Genomic DNA, 6,694 nt, shown 5'->3' with positions numbered 1-6,694 from the left:
TTAGAGTTGGTCCTATAGTAGCTGTTACCTGTCAGAGGAAAACGGAGTGGCCCATTCAACAGACTTCTCACCATTATTATTATTATAGTATCATTATTACTATGATATTGCAGTACTATAGTATTAACTATTGAACTAAACTTTATATTGGGCAAAAGCAACCCTCAAGTAACCTTTTTAGGAAGAGCTTGGGAACAACATGCAAAGACGACTGCTCCCAGCAGGATGGAGGCCAATCCTCACCCTCCTCTTCTAAGAAGGGTGAAACCTTCTCAGTCGTTTCTGTTATTCAGTATTTCCTCACAGCCATCTTCTGCAGCTGCTCTGAGGTCCATAGATCTTTCATGGACACTTTGGTGACATCATTTGATATTCCGAATTAAGACAGTTTACGTTCTCTCTGGCTGGATTCTGGAAGCGACGTGGACAAACAGTGCAGTCAGCACTCCAGAGTGCATCTGTTCAGAATCCAGCTTCAGCAATATTCTGCAAAACTACAGAAAAAAATCACCTTGGCGAGGCTGTGCCAGGTCCTAGAGAGGCTGCCTCAAGTGAGAAATGCTCTCCTATGACCATGAAACTTCAGCAGCTTTTTGATCCATTGAACAGTGGTTCTGCGTGGTTCCAGCCATTGGTTAAGTGGCTTTGTACCTCCAGCTTCAGCCTGAATTTCGACAGAATGTGCCAGAAAGCTGTAAGAAAGTTTTATAAGCATTTCTGACAGGGCCAGGAAGTCCCAAAATCTCATGAGAAAACCTGTTGCTCATCTTCTTTTGCTTCAATAAGACAGTGCTGAACCAGGACCAACATACAGGTACCAAGAAATCCTGAAATACTGGGAAAAGAGAAGGGAGGACTTCTCTTGTTCCTAACTAAGGGAGAATTCTCTTGTTCCTTTAAGAAGACTCAGCTGCAAATTAATTTATTAAAATATTTCTCTAAATTACTCAATTTACAATGCACTTTTGCAGATTCCAGGGAAGGCCGTCATACTCTTACTGATCTGCCAGAAAACAACCCAAACTGAATCTTTGAAGCTTATTCATCACCTAGACAAGTTTCCCAGTCGTAAAAGTCCCATAAGGGGCTTCAGAAATGAGGATGTGAAGGAAACAAATGCAGTTTGATCAAACCACGAGGATATTGAGGAAATCTTATTTTTATAGGTAAAATGATAACAAAAATCAAAGATTAAGTTTCTCAAGCATAAATAAAGACGTAAACTATTGTATTCCAGTCTTAAATTAAAACATATATTAACCAATAGACTATCTGTTTCTCATCTTAGCATTTATTGAGATAAATTATGTTTCGCAAGAGAAAAGGTAACAGTTGCTTTAAGAAAATAAGATGAAGCAATGCAAATACCTCTCCCTGGTGATTAGTGCCTTTTCGGTCAGTGCCTCTCCTTTCTTAAGTGGAATTAACAGACTGAGAAAAAAGCGGTCACCCTGAATCTTCAGTCTTCTCCGGAAGATTTTGTAAGTCAAACACCAGTCTTGTTTCCACATGAAGCTCTCATTTGACATTACAAACCTTTCTTCTGCTCAAGGCAGCTATCTGGTTTCTGGACTACAATGTTTTCTTGCATTCTTTTCTCAATGCACTTAATATCATCCCATCTCTAAATCCACTTGGGAAGTCTGAAGCATAATCACTGTGGTATAAAAATACTTTTAAGGGTAAGTCCTCTATCAGCTACAATCAGAACAGACGATATTCTGTTTAATGCCTAAATGTTGTCTAACTACCTCTGTGCTGTGCCCCTCTCCAGGGCAGTCACAGCTCCTGAGAGAATAACAGTACAGCACAGCAGCACTTATATCACAAATTAGCTGTTCCCTGGGTGAGGAAGGAGAAAGGAGTTTATTATGTTGGTCATCAACAACTATAGCCAGCATATCACGACAGATTTTATTAACAGTAGCCCTCTATATTCTCTTACTTACGACTTTCTGACAATGCCTGTTTCCAGGATAACACCTTCCATGTGTAGCCTGCAGCCAGAGAAATATTTTTCCAAATAAATTTGATAACAAATCTCATCAACTGATTTGCAGGTTGAACAAGTATTTTGAAAAACCTTTACATCGTGTGTCTGGAAGAAATTATCTAAGCTTAAGGTTTGGAAGGTGAAGTTGTGTACGTTCCTACAACGGGAGATGAGAGAAATTAAGAGTTTGCATGAGCGGGACAACGAACGTGAAAATTTCAGAGCTCTGTAGAGATACTGATGATTTTAGAAATGCAGTAACCAGTAAGACAGGCAAGAATTATGATCCTTGTTTAGACTGGGAGACAACAGAGCACACACATGCACAAAAAATCCAATGAATACAGGAACCTGCAGGAAAGAGGGAACATAGTCCCTTGAATAAACCTCCTTTTCCATCCTCAAAAGCCCCTGCAAGTCCACAACATCGAATCCCTCCAAAAAGAAATCAAGATGATGGGCTGGAGAAACAGTAAGTTTTTTCAGCATTCCTAAAATCTAACCTTGCACAAATGGATATGCGTGGGGTCTCCATGGAGCAACCCGAACAGTAACCTCTTCCCTCTGAGCCCCTAAGACCTTTTAACTGCAGACAGTTTATCAGTACAGACCAAGGCCAATAACTCTTGTCATTCCCGCTGGCTTCTCACTGGTAGAGCCTCACCTGGAGCTACGTGTCAGCCACTGGCATTTTTCTGAGGAACGGACTGGATTTCTGCTCTTGGGCTTTAGCCTTTCCAGAATTCCCTATCTGCTGCATCTCTGCCTTTGCTTCACCACCGTGAAGCTGTCAGTCACCTCACACGCAACGTCCTTACAGCTTTTCTGATCCTCCAAAATCACAAAGGAGAAAGCAGCCAGAAGTACCTAACACCAGCGTCCCACTGCACACCCTCTCCACGTGCTGCAGCAACATCTGCAGCGTAAGGTCCAGCATGAGCAACCTTGCAAGGACCCATCCAGATGGACAGTCCATACAGCCCAAGGAATCGATACAGAAGAGGCCCAAAATGAAAAAAAAAAAAAAAAAAAAAAAAAGGGGTTGATAAAATTCCAAGTATGTTTTGAAATATTTTTATGCCTTATAATATGCTACAACTCCAGGAGTCTCTCTGATTCAGCTACACCTCTCTATACAAAATTACTGGGGGAAAACATGCAGTTATCCAGTTACCAGTATTGATCTATTGAACTGGCTGTAGCTGTCATGGTGGTTTTTGATAATGAATGTTTTTTCTTCTCACAACTTGATGCACCTTTCTGCCTTTTTGATATCATTGAGAGTATTTCGACTGCCTCTGTGAGGAGCAAGACTCCTTTGTTGGTAGAAAAATTCTAATGCACTTTAACCACCTCTACCTTGATGTCCAACAGCAGGTTTTCAAGAGCAGATATGGGTGGTGACGACCCAGGTGTTTTGCAGAGTAGGGCACCCATCTCTCTAAACATGCTGTGAAAATACTATACACAGAAAACTCCATATGGCTGGGATGCTCTCACAAACGTAACACCACCACAAACACTGTTACTTGCAGAGAACATATTTTTCTAACTCTTGAAGTATATGACCCAAGATGAGTCAGCAGATGGAAATCTGCATAGAGACACTCCCAGGGATGGCCCAGAGTCAAAGCAAAGGTTAATGGAACAGACTTACATTGCCATTTTCATCTGAGACAAAGGTTTTATCTGTGTAAACAAGATCTTATTGCTCCACGTTAACAGCATCACCACTTCAGTTGGAAAACGTTGTGTACTGTCTACAGATAAACCAAATATTGGCCTAGCTTTCCCAGGAACATCACCTTCCTGGAGGTGACTCTGCATTTTCTATGCCAGAAGAGCACATTCAGTGTGCCTTCTGCACAGCTGATTGTCTGCATGCAAATAATCCTGACCAAGTTTTGCCCAATCTGCCTTTGAATATTATTTTTTATTATTAACAAACATGCAAGTCGAAAAGTTCGTTTAGATAAGTCTTTCTGGGTCAAGCCAGGAAACACCACCACTGGTATAATGGTCTTTTATAATTTCCTGGAAGACCATCTTATCACAATTATAGTTTGTGAAAGACAGTGGACTTTCTACCTTCTGATATAAAAAGGCTAATATATACTCACCGCAAACTTCAGCCTGTTTTAGACTAGGTGAAAGTAGCACATCATCTGTCCATCTACTCTTTTCCTATCGTTTGAATTTTGGGAGCATGATTCAAGCTTTTCTCAATGAATATAAGAAAGTTTCTGCACTTTGTTTGACCCTGCTGAACTTTGCAACACCGACTTCTCAACACCCCTGCTGAAAAAAGCCACTAAATCTTACAAACTATCTCTTTGTTGTCTCTTGCTTTTTTCCCAGCCCCTCCTTCCAATCTTACCAAGCCAGTTGAGCTGCACTTTTCACCTCCTCTGTTGACATGAAATGAAGTAATCACATTTATTTGAATATTCACTACAGATCTTGTCATCATCTCAGTTTATTAGCCAAGAAGATAGTGTTTCAAGAGCAAGTCTTAAAACTTTACAGCATGGATCCACTCACTCGCTAAAAGCAAAATAAGTGAATTAAAACCTCAATTCATAAAGCAAATAAATGTCATGTAGACACATCACTGAAGTCAAGCCGTGAAAGCTAATGAGCCTGCAAAACCAAAGTACAGTGCCTGAAAATGGTCCTAAAGCCATGTTCAAAAAACCCCGGGTAACACTAGGATGTTGCCACAGCCTGGCCCTCTGCAGAGCACAGACTGATTCACTCATTCACCAGAGGGAAAGGGGGAAATCCATGGGGATGAAGAAGAGCACTTCCAGCTGCACACAGATGGACTTGCGTAGTAAATACTACCTGTGTATTTAAGTATGTATGCACATATAAAAATAAATACAAAGGAAGAAATAGTTACAGCTTTCGGGATGCAGTGGATGCTTGTATCTGCTGTGTGATGGTTTACAACTTTTTTTAACCATTTCCCTTGCTGTATTACTGGTCTCAGGATGTAAAAATCACTGCACTTACCTAAATACACAAAAAAGAGAGGCAGACACAGAATATTAACCTTTCCCTCATTCTACAGGCAAGATGCATAATATTTGCATTGTATGTAGCATATTCTGAAACTGCAGATTTAATTTTAGCTTTATGTGGGAAATGATGGCTATTATCTCTGGGTGAAATGTTGCTAACTTTCTCTGCGAGTCCCATTTAGTCCATCTCAGTGGCACACCTGCACTGAATGCAGACTACTCTTTCTTAGAGAAGATGTGATTTAAAGCAAGCAAGAGGAGAACGAATTTTAAGCACCTTTAGGAGAGCACAAGAGAAAGGGCACGACCTTGATTTGTATCTGTTCCGAAGACAGAGGATTCAGTCTTTAAGTCTGTCACTAAAGCACTTTCCTCAGTCTCTAAATTTACTGGGGAGTTGTTAAGATAAGGACAGGGAACGTGATGAGAGGCAGGGATTTTTCCCCTAATAAAAGAAGTGAGAGTGTCTTCCCAGCTGCTCTCTCTTTAATATTGTACAGGAGACCTGGTCAGAATTTGTATCTACAAGATCATTTCTGGAGTTCCTAAGGGCCTTTGTGACCAAAACACCTCTTTTCAGTAGAAACTGGAGTGGAATTGAGGCTCCAGGATCCAGTCACTAGTGGAGCTCAGGGATGCAATACACCCTCCCAGAAACAGGATGAAAGGTTAAAAGCCTGTTGACGGGCGACTTTGGGAAGAAGGGATTGTTTTCCTTCTAGAAAGATGGCATTGAGAACAGATTTTTCTTAAAATGTTTGGACTGCAATAGTCTGTTGAAGTCTATAGTCCATGCTGAAGCTCCAGTTCTCTCTTATTATGCTGAAAATCTGCTCTAACAAGGCTGGTCTGAAAATGCACATGATGGACCACATAAATTGTTTGTCTCCTATAAAAACTCAAAAGGCTTTCCAGTTTCATCTTGTTGGGTTTTAATCTTTTAAAAGCATGTTCAGATTATATTCATTTGATTTTAGTGAGACTGTGCTCTAAAATAAATGGCCTGTGTGCACACACACTAACACATGTGGAATTCTTTTTCAGTAATCCTCAAAGAGGCTTTTGATTTTACTTCTGATTCACCAAAAAAAAAGCACCAGTGAGCGAGTGAGATGTGCACAGGGATTTAGGTGGCTCCAAGGTCACCACATACATTTACATAGGAAACATATGGCTATGGGAAAACTCTCCACTTGGCTGTAAATGGGTTCCTTGAGGTGTTTTCACAGAATCTGATTCTCAAATGGATAAAAATCCCGCGAATCAAAGGCCAATTGGAAGGAAATGGTATCTGAGTTAATAAGGCAGCTTAGCTACACTATCCCAGAGGCAAATCCAAAGCCTGCAGCTCTGGGGACTGATCCCAGAGTCAGTGGGGGCTTGCTGGCACCCAAGGGAAAACCCTCATCCACCTTCCAGACCTGTGGTTGTCCCTGAGGATGAAAAGGAACAAAAATGTGTTCCACGGGCAGCAACCACCAAGTTGCAGGGCAGGTCTGTGTCCTCTTAGAGTGGGGGAAGGCTGTAACAGATGCAAAGGGCAGGCAGGTAGGGGAGGAGCTGGAGGAAGGCTTTCTGCTCCTGCACTAGTCTCAGTCTCACCCAATGCCATAAGAAGGGCCATGCACTGAGCATGGAGCCAAGGACACCTTTCATCCCATGGGGCTGGGAAAGCAGG

Source organism: Leptosomus discolor, chromosome 7, assembly GCF_034619465.1.
Source record: "Leptosomus discolor isolate bLepDis1 chromosome 7, bLepDis1.hap2, whole genome shotgun sequence".
NCBI classification, from domain to species: Eukaryota; Metazoa; Chordata; class Aves; order Leptosomiformes; family Leptosomidae; genus Leptosomus; species Leptosomus discolor.
Note: the sequence above shows the minus strand (reverse complement) of the source record.